Source organism: Ambystoma mexicanum, chromosome 1q (assembly GCF_040938575.1).
Source record: "Ambystoma mexicanum isolate Mex_15411 chromosome 1q, UKY_AmexF1_1, whole genome shotgun sequence".
NCBI classification, from domain to species: Eukaryota; Metazoa; Chordata; class Amphibia; order Caudata; family Ambystomatidae; genus Ambystoma; species Ambystoma mexicanum.
Genome location: NC_090922.1, coordinates 230,351,867 through 230,368,160, shown reverse-complemented (window position 1 = coordinate 230,368,160; position 16,294 = coordinate 230,351,867). Strand labels below are relative to the sequence as shown.

The 16,294-nt window shown below is 44.2% G+C and overlaps 1 non-coding gene across 1 annotated transcript; it reads left to right on the top strand.

The window, feature by feature from the left end:
• Nucleotides 1-10,835: 10,835 nt before the first annotated feature.
• Nucleotides 10,836-10,942, top strand: LOC138565358 (U6 spliceosomal RNA). Its single transcript, XR_011301246.1, has one exon. It is a non-coding gene; the product is annotated as a U6 spliceosomal RNA (small nuclear RNA).
• Nucleotides 10,943-16,294: the final 5,352 nt, after the last annotated feature.

Here is a 16,294-nt window from a genome sequence, read left to right as displayed (position 1 = left end):
GGAACATGACTGGACAGAAACTTTCTTAATTTGCAAGTGTTGATTTTTTAATAGATCTTTCTTTATTGAAGATTGAAATTGTATGTTCATTCATATTACACGACAACACAATGCATTTTGCGCCAAATTCAACACTAATGCCTCAGGAGCCTTTTACTTGTGAGTCCTCTTGACTGAATGAACAGCCCCGTCCCCTTCAATTTCTTGACTTGTACTTTTACAAGTGGCATGCTTCTTTTGTTTTTTTTTATCCCATTCTACCAAACTCAGTATTATCACTTTCCCCCTTGTTGTGCACTCCAGCGTAAACTGCTTTAAGGTGCTATTTGCAAATATCGCTCTGAACTACAGCTTTACTTGCTTCTGGGCCTTAATCTTTAAATGGGGCTGAGCAGTGTACTCCGGGTTTGGCTGCTTTTAGTTGGTTGATTTCTTTTTTGATTTCTGTAACTTTCAAACAGTCCCATTGTGAAATACCATTGCCACAATGTGCTGCAGTGCATGAAAACTTAAAATTAATGGTAGGGAGAGGGAGAGGGGCTGGGGGGAAGAGAGAGTGCGGGAGGGTGGGAGGGAGCGAGGGAAGGAGACAGGGAGGAGAGAGAGAGAAAACAAAGAAAATATGGTATTTGGGGGCTATGTATTTGCATGGAAAAGATTTTAGCCTTTTAATCAAGTGGAAAGGGGCTCTGTGGTTGGTATCTCAGCCTGTTGATGCTTTGTTGAGTTGCTTGGAACATGCAAGGAAGGAGACCTGAAGCACTCCCGACCAGGTTGCATGTCTCCAAGTTACTGAAATCCAACAGACCTCCTCCCTGTGCCACAAACTTCTGGGCACTGAGCTCTGCAGTTGTTCCCCACAGGTCGCCAAGTGTCCCAGATTTACTTTCTCAGAGTTGCTAGTTACTGCTACCCCACCTCGACCACTATATTTTCCCCAGATACTTGCTACTGTGGAGTAAGCAGGGCTAAGAGAGAGGGAGAGGGGGTGTGCCTATGCAAATCATCTGCCAGTATGCTTCCTGGGAGGTCATTCCATCTCACCATCTGACACCTGGGCAGCGGCAGGTAATTTGGAGAACAGACATATTCGGACAGGCCACAGAGCAAAAGCTGGGCCGTTGATTGAGGATCCCTTTAGCCATGTCTCCCTAAGTTACTGAGGTCCAGAAAAATTCCACCCTCAGCTCTTATAGAGAGGTCCTTGGCCGATCGTGGCCGATCAGGGTCGGGGGTGGGGGGACTGCACACTGCCTCACCTTTTCACTGCTTTCTACAGCGGTAATGCTTTTGCAGAAGGGGCCTGTACAAGTGATTTTGTCTGCGCTGTGGGAAAGTGACATTTATCCACTGACATTAACCAAATTACTTGTGCTGTTCAACGCACATACATGCATAGAAATCATGTTATGTTTTTTGGGGAAGGTCTAGAGGGTCCTGCTGATGATTTATTAAGCTGTCTGCTACTCTTGCTTTTACATAGTCTTCCCTGCCCAGGCATGTTTAAGGCATACTGTATGTCCCTCCATTACAATGAAAACTCTGTTGAAAGCACAGAGGTACATAGGAGTGGATCTGTTAAGAACTGAAACAAAAAGCCTGGAAAAATGTCGAAACGCGTAGGATTTGGACTTACAATTAAATGACTCACATTCAGATGTGCTATCCCTTGCCCCCCTGACCCCCTTTCCTTTTGTGTAATCCTTTTGTTCTCAGTAGGGTTTTCCAAAGTGGCTTTCAAATAAAAGATCATAGACCTGCATTTTGTGGCACACATGCCTCATATCCCGTTGCTCTTGATAAACTCACATCATCTCCCACCAATACAAGCTGTAAAAGATTTTCAGGGCTTAGCCAAGCAAACTAGACGCGGGTCGAAGGTTGAGCAATCCTTTAATCAGCAGCAAAGTTAACATTGAAATAAGCCTCAGAATCTCTTAAAGGATGGTCCAACATCTGTTGCTGGCAGTGCGCAATGGGGCAGCCTGGGTGCTGACACCTTAAGCCATCTCCTATTCTTGCCTTGTCCTTGATCCAGCCATGGGCCCACATGCACTCAGAGGTACAGAGTGTTTCTCATGTCTCTGGGTCTGCTGTGATGCTCTCACTCTTGCATCACCCAGCCATCGTGATGGGGAGAGGGGTGTCGATTTGCAAGCACCGTTGAGCATGAATCTTTTTATCTTTAAATATAATTGGCATTAAACCAAACCCTTTAGGACCAGATCAATAAAGCAGCAAAGAATGCTGATGTATTGCTGTTTGCCGCTTAATTCCATACCATCCGACATCTAAATGGTGTTTGGTCAAACGTTTGCCATATCAAATGTCCTTATGTTAAAGAGCAGAAAGTCCAGAGGTCCTAATCAATGGTTTGGTTGGCTCTCCCTTTGCGCTTGCCTTAAGGCGTCAGCCCGATTGCGCCCTGCAAGCAACCAGTGTTGGCCCATCCTTTAAGAGATTCTGAAGCTGATTTCAATGTTATTTTTGCTGCTGATTTAAGGATTGCTCAACCTTCGGCCCACGTCTAATTTCCTTGGCTATGCCCTTGACATCTTTTACAGCTTGTATTGGTGGGAGATGATGTGAGTTTATCAAGAGCAACGGGATATGAGGCATGTGGGCCATAAAAAACATGTCTAGGATCTTTTTTTATAAGAAAGTCTCTTTAAGTAGGGAACTTTGGACAACACTGCTGAGAGCAAAAGGATTACACAAAAGGTAAGCGGGTCAGTGGGTCAAGGGATAGCACATCTGACTGTGAGTCCGTTTATTGTAAGTCCAAATCCTACCTGTTTCAACATTTTTCCAGGCTTTTTGTTTCATTTCTTAACAGATCCATTCCTATGTACCTCAGCAAAACATGTACTAATATTGGAATGAAAATGGGAAAATAGAATTGGCCCCTGCTTCAAAGGATGACACGCACATTCGTAAAGCATTCACTATTTTTGGCACACGACAGGACAGAAACTTTCTTAATCTGCAAGTATTTATTTTTTAATACATCTTTTTTTAATGAAGATTGAAATTGTATTTTCATACATAATACACGACAACACAATACATTTTGGGCCAAATTCAACACTAATGCCTCGGGAGACTTTTACTTGTGAGTCCTATTGACTGAATGAACAGCCCCATCTCCTTCAATTTCTTGACTTGTACTTTTAGAAGTGGCACGCTGCTTTTGTTTTTTATCCCATTCTACCAAACTGAGTATTATCACTTTTCCTCTTGTTGTGCACTCCAGCGTCAACTGCTTTAAGGAGCTATTTGCAAACATCGCTCTGAACTACAGCTTTACTTGCTTCTAGGCCTTAATCTTTAATTGTGGCTTAGCAGTGTACTCCGGATTTGGCTGCTTTTAGTTGGTTAATTCTTTTTTTATTTCTGTAACTTTCAAACAGTCCGATTGTGAAATACCATTGTCACAATGTGCTGCAGTGCAGGAAAACTTAAAATGAATGGTAGGGAGAGGAAGAGGGAGGGGGGGGTTATGGGGGATGGGAAGGAGGGAGGGAGGGAGGGAGGAGAGAGAGACAGAGAGAGAGAAAACAAAGAAAATATGGTTTTCGGTGGCTATGTGTTTGCATGGAAAAGATTTTAGGCTTTTAATCATGTGGAAAGGGGCTCTGTGGCTGGCATGGCAGCCTGTTGATGCTTTGTTGAGTTGCTTGGAACATGCAAGGAAGGAGACCTGAAGCACTCCCGACCAGGTTGCATGTCTCCAAGTTACTGAAATCCCACAGACCTTCTCCCCGTGCCACAAAGTTCTGGGAGATGAGCTCTGCAGTTGTTCCCCACAAGTCGCCAAGCTCCCCAGATTTACTTTCTCAGAGTTGCTAGTTACTGCTACCCTACCTCGACCACTATATTTTGCCCAGATACTTGCTACTGTGGAGTAAGCAGGGGTAAGAAAGAGAGCGAGGGGGTTTGCCTATGCAAATCATCTGCCAGGATCCTACCTGGGAGGTCATTCCATCTCACCAGCTGACACCTGGGCAGCGGCAGGTAATTTGGAGAACAGATATATACGGACAGGCCACAAAGCAAAGGCTGAGCTGTTGATTGAGGATCCCTTTTGCCATGTCTCCCCAAGTTACAGAGGTCCAGAAAATTCCACCCTCAGCTCTCATAGAGAGGTCCTTGGCCGATCGTGGCCGATCAGAGGAGGGAAGTGTCGGAGGTGACTGCACACTGCCTCACCTTCACTGCTTTCTACAGTGGTAATGCTTTTGCAGAAGGGGCCTGTACAAGTGATTTTGTTCTGCGCTGTGGGAAAGTGACATTTATCCACTGACATTAACCAAACTACTTGCGCTGTTCAACGCACATGCATGCAGAGAAATAATGTTATGTTTTTTGGGGAAGATCTAGAGGGTCCTGCTGATGATTCTTTTAAGCTGTCTGCTACTCTTGCTTTTACATAGAGTCTTCCCTGCCCAGGAATGTTTAAGGTATACTGTATGTCCCTCCCTTACAATGAAAACTCTGTTGAAAGCACAGAGGTACATAGGAATGGATCTGTTAAGAAATGAGACAAAAAGCCTGGAAAATGTAGAAACAGGTAGTATTTGGACTTAGCACATTTGACTGTGAGTTAGTTTATTGTATCAGTTGACCCACTGACCCCCTTACCTTTTGTGTAATACTTTTGCTCTCAGTGGGGTTGCCCAAAGTTCCCTTCTTAAAGCGGCTTTCTTATAAAAAAATCCTAGACCTGCTTTTTGTGGCACACATGCCTCATATCCCGTTGCAGTTGATAAAGTCACATCATCTCCCACCAGTACAAGCTGTAAAAGATTTCCAGGGCTTATCCAAGCAAACTAGACGTGGGTCGAAGGTTGAGCAATCCTTAAATCAGCAGCAAAGTTAAAATTGAAATCAGCCTCAGAATCCTTTATAGGATGGTCCAACATCTGTTGCTTACAGGGCTCAATCGGACAGCCTCTGGTGCTGACTCCTTAAGCCACCTCCTGTTTTTGCCTTGTCCTTGATACAGCCATGGGCCCACATACACTCAGAGGTACCGAGTTTTTCTCATGTCTATTGGGTCTATTGTGATGCTCTCAGGCTTGTATGACCCAGCCATTGTGATGGGGAGGGGGTTTTCATTTTGCAAGCACCCTGGACCATTAATCTTTATATCTTTAAATATAATTGGCATTAAACTAAAACCCTTTAGGGCCAGATCAATACAGCAGCAAAGAATGCTTATTCGTTGTTGTTTGCCTCTTCATTTCATACCACCCGATATCTAAATGGTGTTTGGACTTTCTGCCCTCTGAAATAAGGACATTTGGTATGGCAAACCTTTGACCAGAGGTCCTAATCAATGGTTTGATTGACTCTCCCTTTGCGCTTGCTTCTGCAACACATGTACTAATATTGGAATGATAATGGGAAATTTAAATCGGCGCCCCTGCTCTAAAGGATGACACGCACATTCGTAAAGCATTCACTATTTTTGGAACATGACTGGACAGAAACTTTCTTAATTTGCAAGTGTTGATTTTTTAATAGATCTTTCTTTATTGAAGATTGAAATTGTATGTTCATTCATATTACACGACAACACAATGCATTTTGCGCCAAATTCAACACTAATGCCTCAGGAGCCTTTTACTTGTGAGTCCTCTTGACTGAATGAACAGCCCCGTCCCCTTCAATTTCTTGACTTGTACTTTTACAAGTGGCACGCTTCTTTTGTTTTTTTTTATCCCATTCTACCAAACTCAGTATTATCACTTTCCCCCTTGTTGTGCACTCCAGCGTAAACTGCTTTAAGGTGCTATTTGCAAATATCGCTCTGAACTACAGCTTTACTTGCTTCTGGGCCTTAATCTTTAAATGGGGCTGAGCAGTGTACTCCGGGTTTGGCTGCTTTTAGTTGGTTGATTTCTTTTTTGATTTCTGTAACTTTCAAACAGTCCCATTGTGAAATACCATTGCCACAATGTGCTGCAGTGCATGAAAACTTAAAATTAATGGTAGGGAGAGGGAGAGGGGCTGGGGGGAAGAGAGAGTGCGGGAGGGTGGGAGGGAGCGAGGGAAGGAGACAGGGAGGAGAGAGAGAGAAAACAAAGAAAATATGGTATTTGGGGGCTATGTATTTGCATGGAAAAGATTTTAGCCTTTTAATCAAGTGGAAAGGGGCTCTGTGGTTGGTATCTCAGCCTGTTGATGCTTTGTTGAGTTGCTTGGAACATGCAAGGAAGGAGACCTGAAGCACTCCCGACCAGGTTGCATGTCTCCAAGTTACTGAAATCCAACAGACCTCCTCCCTGTGCCACAAACTTCTGGGCACTGAGCTCTGCAGTTGTTCCCCACAGGTCGCCAAGTGTCCCAGATTTACTTTCTCAGAGTTGCTAGTTACTGCTACCCCACCTCGACCACTATATTTTCCCCAGATACTTGCTACTGTGGAGTAAGCAGGGCTAAGAGAGAGGGAGAGGGGGTGTGCCTATGCAAATCATCTGCCAGTATGCTTCCTGGGAGGTCATTCCATCTCACCATCTGACACCTGGGCAGCGGCAGGTAATTTGGAGAACAGACATATTCGGACAGGCCACAGAGCAAAAGCTGGGCCGTTGATTGAGGATCCCTTTAGCCATGTCTCCCTAAGTTACTGAGGTCCAGAAAAATTCCACCCTCAGCTCTTATAGAGAGGTCCTTGGCCGATCGTGGCCGATCAGGGTCGGGGGTGGGGGGACTGCACACTGCCTCACCTTTTCACTGCTTTCTACAGCGGTAATGCTTTTGCAGAAGGGGCCTGTACAAGTGATTTTGTCTGCGCTGTGGGAAAGTGACATTTATCCACTGACATTAACCAAATTACTTGTGCTGTTCAACGCACATACATGCATAGAAATCATGTTATGTTTTTTGGGGAAGGTCTAGAGGGTCCTGCTGATGATTTATTAAGCTGTCTGCTACTCTTGCTTTTACATAGTCTTCCCTGCCCAGGCATGTTTAAGGCATACTGTATGTCCCTCCATTACAATGAAAACTCTGTTGAAAGCACAGAGGTACATAGGAGTGGATCTGTTAAGAACTGAAACAAAAAGCCTGGAAAAATGTCGAAACGCGTAGGATTTGGACTTACAATTAAATGACTCACATTCAGATGTGCTATCCCTTGCCCCCCTGACCCCCTTTCCTTTTGTGTAATCCTTTTGTTCTCAGTAGGGTTTTCCAAAGTGGCTTTCAAATAAAAGATCATAGACCTGCATTTTGTGGCACACATGCCTCATATCCCGTTGCTCTTGATAAACTCACATCATCTCCCACCAATACAAGCTGTAAAAGATTTTCAGGGCTTAGCCAAGCAAACTAGACGCGGGTCGAAGGTTGAGCAATCCTTTAATCAGCAGCAAAGTTAACATTGAAATAAGCCTCAGAATCTCTTAAAGGATGGTCCAACATCTGTTGCTGGCAGTGCGCAATGGGGCAGCCTGGGTGCTGACACCTTAAGCCATCTCCTATTCTTGCCTTGTCCTTGATCCAGCCATGGGCCCACATGCACTCAGAGGTACAGAGTGTTTCTCATGTCTCTGGGTCTGCTGTGATGCTCTCACTCTTGCATCACCCAGCCATCGTGATGGGGAGAGGGGTGTCGATTTGCAAGCACCGTTGAGCATGAATCTTTTTATCTTTAAATATAATTGGCATTAAACCAAACCCTTTAGGACCAGATCAATAAAGCAGCAAAGAATGCTGATGTATTGCTGTTTGCCGCTTAATTCCATACCATCCGACATCTAAATGGTGTTTGGTCAAACGTTTGCCATATCAAATGTCCTTATGTTAAAGAGCAGAAAGTCCAGAGGTCCTAATCAATGGTTTGGTTGGCTCTCCCTTTGCGCTTGCCTTAAGGCGTCAGCCCGATTGCGCCCTGCAAGCAACCAGTGTTGGCCCATCCTTTAAGAGATTCTGAAGCTGATTTCAATGTTATTTTTGCTGCTGATTTAAGGATTGCTCAACCTTCGGCCCACGTCTAATTTCCTTGGCTATGCCCTTGACATCTTTTACAGCTTGTATTGGTGGGAGATGATGTGAGTTTATCAAGAGCAACGGGATATGAGGCATGTGGGCCATAAAAAACATGTCTAGGATCTTTTTTTATAAGAAAGTCTCTTTAAGTAGGGAACTTTGGACAACACTGCTGAGAGCAAAAGGATTACACAAAAGGTAAGCGGGTCAGTGGGTCAAGGGATAGCACATCTGACTGTGAGTCCGTTTATTGTAAGTCCAAATCCTACCTGTTTCAACATTTTTCCAGGCTTTTTGTTTCATTTCTTAACAGATCCATTCCTATGTACCTCAGCAAAACATGTACTAATATTGGAATGAAAATGGGAAAATAGAATTGGCCCCTGCTTCAAAGGATGACACGCACATTCGTAAAGCATTCACTATTTTTGGCACACGACAGGACAGAAACTTTCTTAATCTGCAAGTATTTATTTTTTAATACATCTTTTTTTAATGAAGATTGAAATTGTATTTTCATACATAATACACGACAACACAATACATTTTGGGCCAAATTCAACACTAATGCCTCGGGAGACTTTTACTTGTGAGTCCTATTGACTGAATGAACAGCCCCATCTCCTTCAATTTCTTGACTTGTACTTTTAGAAGTGGCACGCTGCTTTTGTTTTTTATCCCATTCTACCAAACTCAGTATTATCACTTTTCCTCTTGTTGTGCACTCCAGCGTCAACTGCTTTAAGGAGCTATTTGCAAACATCGCTCTGAACTACAGCTTTACTTGCTTCTAGGCCTTAATCTTTAATTGTGGCTTAGCAGTGTACTCCGGATTTGGCTGCTTTTAGTTGGTTAATTCTTTTTTTATTTCTGTAACTTTCAAACAGTCCGATTGTGAAATACCATTGTCACAATGTGCTGCAGTGCAGGAAAACTTAAAATGAATGGTAGGGAGAGGAAGAGGGAGGGGGGGGTTATGGGGGATGGGAAGGAGGGAGGGAGGGAGGGAGGAGAGAGAGACAGAGAGAGAGAAAACAAAGAAAATATGGTTTTCGGTGGCTATGTGTTTGCATGGAAAAGATTTTAGGCTTTTAATCATGTGGAAAGGGGCTCTGTGGCTGGCATGGCAGCCTGTTGATGCTTTGTTGAGTTGCTTGGAACATGCAAGGAAGGAGACCTGAAGCACTCCCGACCAGGTCGCATGTCTCCAAGTTACTGAAATCCCACAGACCTTCTCCCCGTGCCACAAAGTTCTGGGAGATGAGCTCTGCAGTTGTTCCCCACAAGTCGCCAAGCTCCCCAGATTTACTTTCTCAGAGTTGCTAGTTACTGCTACCCTACCTCGACCACTATATTTTGCCCAGATACTTGCTACTGTGGAGTAAGCAGGGGTAAGAAAGAGAGCGAGGGGGTTTGCCTATGCAAATCATCTGCCAGGATCCTACCTGGGAGGTCATTCCATCTCACCAGCTGACACCTGGGCAGCGGCAGGTAATTTGGAGAACAGATATATACGGACAGGCCACAAAGCAAAGGCTGAGCTGTTGATTGAGGATCCCTTTTGCCATGTCTCCCTAAGTTACAGAGGTCCAGAAAATTCCACCCTCAGCTCTCATAGAGAGGTCCTTGGCCGATCGTGGCCGATCAGAGGAGGGAAGTGTCGGAGGTGACTGCACACTGCCTCACCTTCACTGCTTTCTACAGTGGTAATGCTTTTGCAGAAGGGGCCTGTACAAGTGATTTTGTTCTGCGCTGTGGGAAAGTGACATTTATCCACTGACATTAACCAAACTACTTGCGCTGTTCAACGCACATGCATGCAGAGAAATAATGTTATGTTTTTTGGGGAAGGTCTAGAGGGTCCTGCTGATGATTCTTTTAAGCTGTCTGCTACTCTTGCTTTTACATAGAGTCTTCCCTGCCCAGGAATGTTTAAGGTATACTGTATGTCCCTCCCTTACAATGAAAACTCTGTTGAAAGCACAGAGGTACATAGGAATGGATCTGTTAAGAAATGAGACAAAAAGCCTGGAAAATGTAGAAACAGGTAGTATTTGGACTTAGCACATTTGACTGTGAGTTAGTTTATTGTATCAGTTGACCCACTGACCCCCTTACCTTTTGTGTAATACTTTTGCTCTCAGTGGGGTTGCCCAAAGTTCCCTTCTTAAAGCGGCTTTCTTATAAAAAAATCCTAGACCTGCTTTTTGTGGCACACATGCCTCATATCCCGTTGCAGTTGATAAAGTCACATCATCTCCCACCAGTACAAGCTGTAAAAGATTTCCAGGGCTTATCCAAGCAAACTAGACGTGGGTCGAAGGTTGAGCAATCCTTAAATCAGCAGCAAAGTTAAAATTGAAATCAGCCTCAGAATCCTTTATAGGATGGTCCAACATCTGTTGCTTACAGGGCTCAATCGGACAGCCTCTGGTGCTGACTCCTTAAGCCACCTCCTGTTTTTGCCTTGTCCTTGATACAGCCATGGGCCCACATACACTCAGAGGTACCGAGTTTTTCTCATGTCTATTGGGTCTATTGTGATGCTCTCAGGCTTGTATGACCCAGCCATTGTGATGGGGAGGGGGTTTTCATTTTGCAAGCACCCTGGACCATTAATCTTTATATCTTTAAATATAATTGGCATTAAACTAAAACCCTTTAGGGCCAGATCAATACAGCAGCAAAGAATGCTTATTCGTTGTTGTTTGCCTCTTCATTTCATACCACCCGATATCTAAATGGTGTTTGGACTTTCTGCCCTCTGAAATAAGGACATTTGGTATGGCAAACCTTTGACCAGAGGTCCTAATCAATGGTTTGATTGACTCTCCCTTTGCGCTTGCTTCTGCAACACATGTACTAATATTGGAATGATAATGGGAAATTTAAATCGGCCCCTGCTCTAAAGGATGACACGCACATTCGTAAAGCATTCACTATTTTTGGAACATGACTGGACAGAAACTTTCTTAATTTGCAAGTGTTGATTTTTTAATAGATCTTTCTTTATTGAAGATTGAAATTGTATGTTCATTCATATTACACGACAACACAATGCATTTTGCGCCAAATTCAACACTAATGCCTCAGGAGCCTTTTACTTGTGAGTCCTCTTGACTGAATGAACAGCCCCGTCCCCTTCAATTTCTTGACTTGTACTTTTACAAGTGGCACGCTTCTTTTGTTTTTTTTTATCCCATTCTACCAAACTCAGTATTATCACTTTCCCCCTTGTTGTGCACTCCAGCGTAAACTGCTTTAAGGTGCTATTTGCAAATATCGCTCTGAACTACAGCTTTACTTGCTTCTGGGCCTTAATCTTTAAATGGGGCTGAGCAGAGTACTCCGGGTTTGGCTGCTTTTAGTTGGTTGATTTCTTTTTTGATTTCTGTAACTTTCAAACAGTCCCATTGTGAAATACCATTGCCACAATGTGCTGCAGTGCATGAAAACTTAAAATTAATGGTAGGGAGAGGGAGAGGGGCTGGGGGGAAGAGAGAGTGCGGGAGGGTGGGAGGGAGCGAGGGAAGGAGACAGGGAGGAGAGAGAGAGAAAACAAAGAAAATATGGTATTTGGGGGCTATGTATTTGCATGGAAAAGATTTTAGCCTTTTAATCAAGTGGAAAGGGGCTCTGTGGTTGGTATCTCAGCCTGTTGATGCTTTGTTGAGTTGCTTGGAACATGCAAGGAAGGAGACCTGAAGCACTCCCGACCAGGTTGCATGTCTCCAAGTTACTGAAATCCAACAGACCTCCTCCCTGTGCCACAAACTTCTGGGCACTGAGCTCTGCAGTTGTTCCCCACAGGTCGCCAAGTGTCCCAGATTTACTTTCTCAGAGTTGCTAGTTACTGCTACCCCACCTCGACCACTATATTTTCCCCAGATACTTGCTACTGTGGAGTAAGCAGGGCTAAGAGAGAGGGAGAGGGGGTGTGCCTATGCAAATCATCTGCCAGTATGCTTCCTGGGAGGTCATTCCATCTCACCATCTGACACCTGGGCAGCGGCAGGTAATTTGGAGAACAGACATATTCGGACAGGCCACAGAGCAAAAGCTGGGCCGTTGATTGAGGATCCCTTTAGCCATGTCTCCCTAAGTTACTGAGGTCCAGAAAAATTCCACCCTCAGCTCTTATAGAGAGGTCCTTGGCCGATCGTGGCCGATCAGGGTCGGGGGTGGGGGGACTGCACACTGCCTCACCTTTTCACTGCTTTCTACAGCGGTAATGCTTTTGCAGAAGGGGCCTGTACAAGTGATTTTGTCTGCGCTGTGGGAAAGTGACATTTATCCACTGACATTAACCAAATTACTTGCGCTGTTCAACGCACATACATGCATAGAAATCATGTTATGTTTTTTGGGGAAGGTCTAGAGGGTCCTGCTGATGATTTATTAAGCTGTCTGCTACTCTTGCTTTTACATAGTCTTCCCTGCCCAGGCATGTTTAAGGCATACTGCATGTCCCTCCATTACAATGAAAACTCTGTTGAAAGCACAGAGGTACATAGGAATGGATCTGTTAAGAACTGAAACAAAAAGCCTGGAAAAATGTCGAAACGCGTAGGATTTGGACTTACAATTAACTGACTCACATTCAGATGTGCTATCCCTTGCCCCCCTGACCCCCTTTCCTTTTGTGTAATCCTTTTGTTCTCAGTAGGGTTTTCCAAAGTGGCTTTCAAATAAAAGATCATAGACCTGCATTTTGTGGCACACATGCCTCATATCCCGTTGCTCTTGATAAACTCACATCATCTCCCACCAATACAAGCTGTAAAAGATTTTCAGGGCTTAGCCAAGCAAACTAGACGCGGGTCGAAGGTTGAGCAATCCTTTAATCAGCAGCAAAGTTAACATTGAAATAAGCCTCAGAATCTCTTAAAGGATGGTCCAACATCTGTTGCTGGCAGTGCGCAATGGGGCAGCCTGGGTCCTGACACCTTAAGCCATCTCCTATTCTTGCCTTGTCCTTGATCCAGCCATGGGCCCACATGCACTCAGAGGTACAGAGTGTTTCTCATGTCTCTGGGTCTGCTGTGATGCTCTCACTCTTGCATCACCCAGCCATCGTGATGGGGAGAGGGGTGTCGATTTGCAAGCACCGTTGAGCATGAATCTTTTTATCTTTAAATATAATTGGCATTAAACCAAACCCTTTAGGACCAGATCAATAAAGCAGCAAAGAATGCTGATGTATTGCTGTTTGCCGCTTAATTCCATACCATCCGACATCTAAATGGTGTTTGGTCAAACGTTTGCCATATCAAATGTCCTTATGTTAAAGAGCAGAAAGTCCAGAGGTCCTAATCAATGGTTTGGTTGGCTCTCCCTTTGCGCTTGCCTTAAGGCGTCAGCCCGATTGCGCCCTGCAAGCAACCAGTGTTGGCCCATCCTTTAAGAGATTCTGAAGCTGATTTCAATGTTATTTTTGCAGCTGATTTAAGGATTGCTCAACCTTCGGCCCACGTCTAATTTCCTTGGCTATGCCCTTGACATCTTTTACAGCTTGTATTGGTGGGAGATGATGTGAGTTTATCAAGAGCAACGGGATATGAGGCATGTGGGCCATAAAAAACATGTCTAGGATCTTTTTTTATAAGAAAGTCTCTTTAAGTAGGGAACTTTGGACAACACTGCTGAGAGCAAAAGGATTACACAAAAGGTAAGCGGGTCAGTGGGTCAAGGGATAGCACATCTGACTGTGAGTCCGTTTATTGTAAGTCCAAATCCTACCTGTTTCAACATTTTTCCAGGCTTTTGGTTTCATTTCTTAACAGATCCATTCCTATGTACCTCAGCAAAACATGTACTAATATTGGAATGAAAATGGGAAAATAGAATTGGCCCCTGCTTCAAAGGATGACACGCACATTCGTAAAGCATTCACTATTTTTGGCACACGACGGGACAGAAACTTTCTTAATCTGCAAGTATTTATTTTTTAATACATCTTTTTTTAATGAAGATTGAAATTGTATTTTCATACATAATACACGACAACACAATACATTTTGGGCCAAATTCAACACTAATGCCTCGGGAGACTTTTACTTGTGAGTCCTATTGAATGAATGAACAGCCCCATCTCCTTCAATTTCTTGACTTGTACTTTTAGAAGTGGCACGCTGCTTTTGTTTTTTATCCCATTCTACCAAACTCAGTATTATCACTTTTCCTCTTGTTGTGCACTCCAGCGTCAACTGCTTTAAGGAGCTATTTGCAAACATCGCTCTGAACTACAGCTTTACTTGCTTCTAGGCCTTAATCTTTAATTGTGGCTTAGCAGTGTACTCCGGATTTGGCTGCTTTTAGTTGGTTAATTCTTTTTTTATTTCTGTAACTTTCAAACAGTCCCATTGTGAAATACCATTGTCACAATGTGCTGCAGTGCAGGAAAACTTAAAATGAATGGTAGGGAGGGGGGGGGTTATGGGGGATGGGAAGGAGGGAGGGAGGGAGGGAGGAGAGAGAGACAGAGAGAGAGAAAACAAAGAAAATATGGTTTTCGGTGGCTATGTGTTTGCATGGAAAAGATTTTAGGCTTTTAATCATGTGGAAAGGGGCTCTGTGGCTGGCATGGCAGCCTGTTGATGCTTTGTTGAGTTGCTTGGAACATGCAAGGAAGGAGACCTGAAGCACTCCCGACCAGGTCGCATGTCTCCAAGTTACTGAAATCCCACAGACCTTCTCCCCGTGCCACAAAGTTCTGGGAGATGAGCTCTGCAGTTGTTCCCCACAAGTCGCCAAGCTCCCCAGATTTACTTTCTCAGAGTTGCTAGTTACTGCTACCCTACCTCGACCACTATATTTTGCCCAGATACTTGCTACTGTGGAGTAAGCAGGGGTAAGAAAGAGAGCGAGGGGGTTTGCCTATGCAAATCATCTGCCAGGATCCTACCTGGGAGGTCATTCCATCTCACCAGCTGACACCTGGGCAGCGGCAGGTAATTTGGAGAACAGATATATACGGACAGGCCACAAAGCAAAGGCTGAGCTGTTGATTGAGGATCCCTTTTGCCATGTCTCCCTAAGTTACAGAGGTCCAGAAAATTCCACCCTCAGCTCTCATAGAGAGGTCCTTGGCCGATCGTGGCCGATCAGAGGAGGGAAGTGTCGGAGGTGACTGCACACTGCCTCACCTTCACTGCTTTCTACAGTGGTAATGCTTTTGCAGAAGGGGCCTGTACAAGTGATTTTGTTCTGCGCTGTGGGAAAGTGACATTTATCCACTGACATTAACCAAACTACTTGCGCTGTTCAACGCACATGCATGCAGAGAAATAATGTTATGTTTTTTGGGGAAGGTCTAGAGGGTCCTGCTGATGATTCTTTTAAGCTGTCTGCTACTCTTGCTTTTACATAGAGTCTTCCCTGCCCAGGAATGTTTAAGGTATACTGTATGTCCCTCCCTTACAATGAAAACTCTGTTGAAAGCACAGAGGTACATAGGAATGGATCTGTTAAGAAATGAGACAAAAAGCCTGGAAAATGTAGAAACAGGTAGTATTTGGACTTAGCACATTTGACTGTGAGTTAGTTTATTGTATCAGTTGACCCACTGACCCCCTTACCTTTTGTGTAATACTTTTGCTCTCAGTGGGGTTGCCCAAAGTTCCCTTCTTAAAGCGGCTTTCTTATAAAAAAATCCTAGACCTGCTTTTTGTGGCACACATGCCTCATATCCCGTTGCAGTTGATAAAGTCACATCATCTCCCACCAGTACAAGCTGTAAAAGATTTCCAGGGCTTATCCAAGCAAACTAGACGTGGGTCGAAGGTTGAGCAATCCTTAAATCAGCAGCAAAGTTAAAATTGAAATCAGCCTCAGAATCCTTTATAGGATGGTCCAACATCTGTTGCTTACAGGGCTCAATCGGACAGCCTCTGGTGCTGACTCCTTAAGCCACCTCCTGTTTTTGCCTTGTCCTTGATACAGCCATGGGCCCACATACACTCAGAGGTACCGAGTTTTTCTCATGTCTATTGGGTCTATTGTGATGCTCTCAGGCTTGTATGACCCAGCCATTGTGATGGGGAGGGGGTTTTCATTTTGCAAGCACCCTGGACCATTAATCTTTATATCTTTAAATATAATTGGCATTAAACTAAAACCCTTTAGGGCCAGATCAATACAGCAGCAAAGAATGCTTATTCGTTGTTGTTTGCCTCTTCATTTCATACCACCCGATATCTAAATGGTGTTTGGACTTTCTGCCCTCTGAAATAAGGACATTTGGTATGGCAAACCTTTGACCAGAGGTCCTAATCAATGGTTTGATTGACTCTCCCTTTGC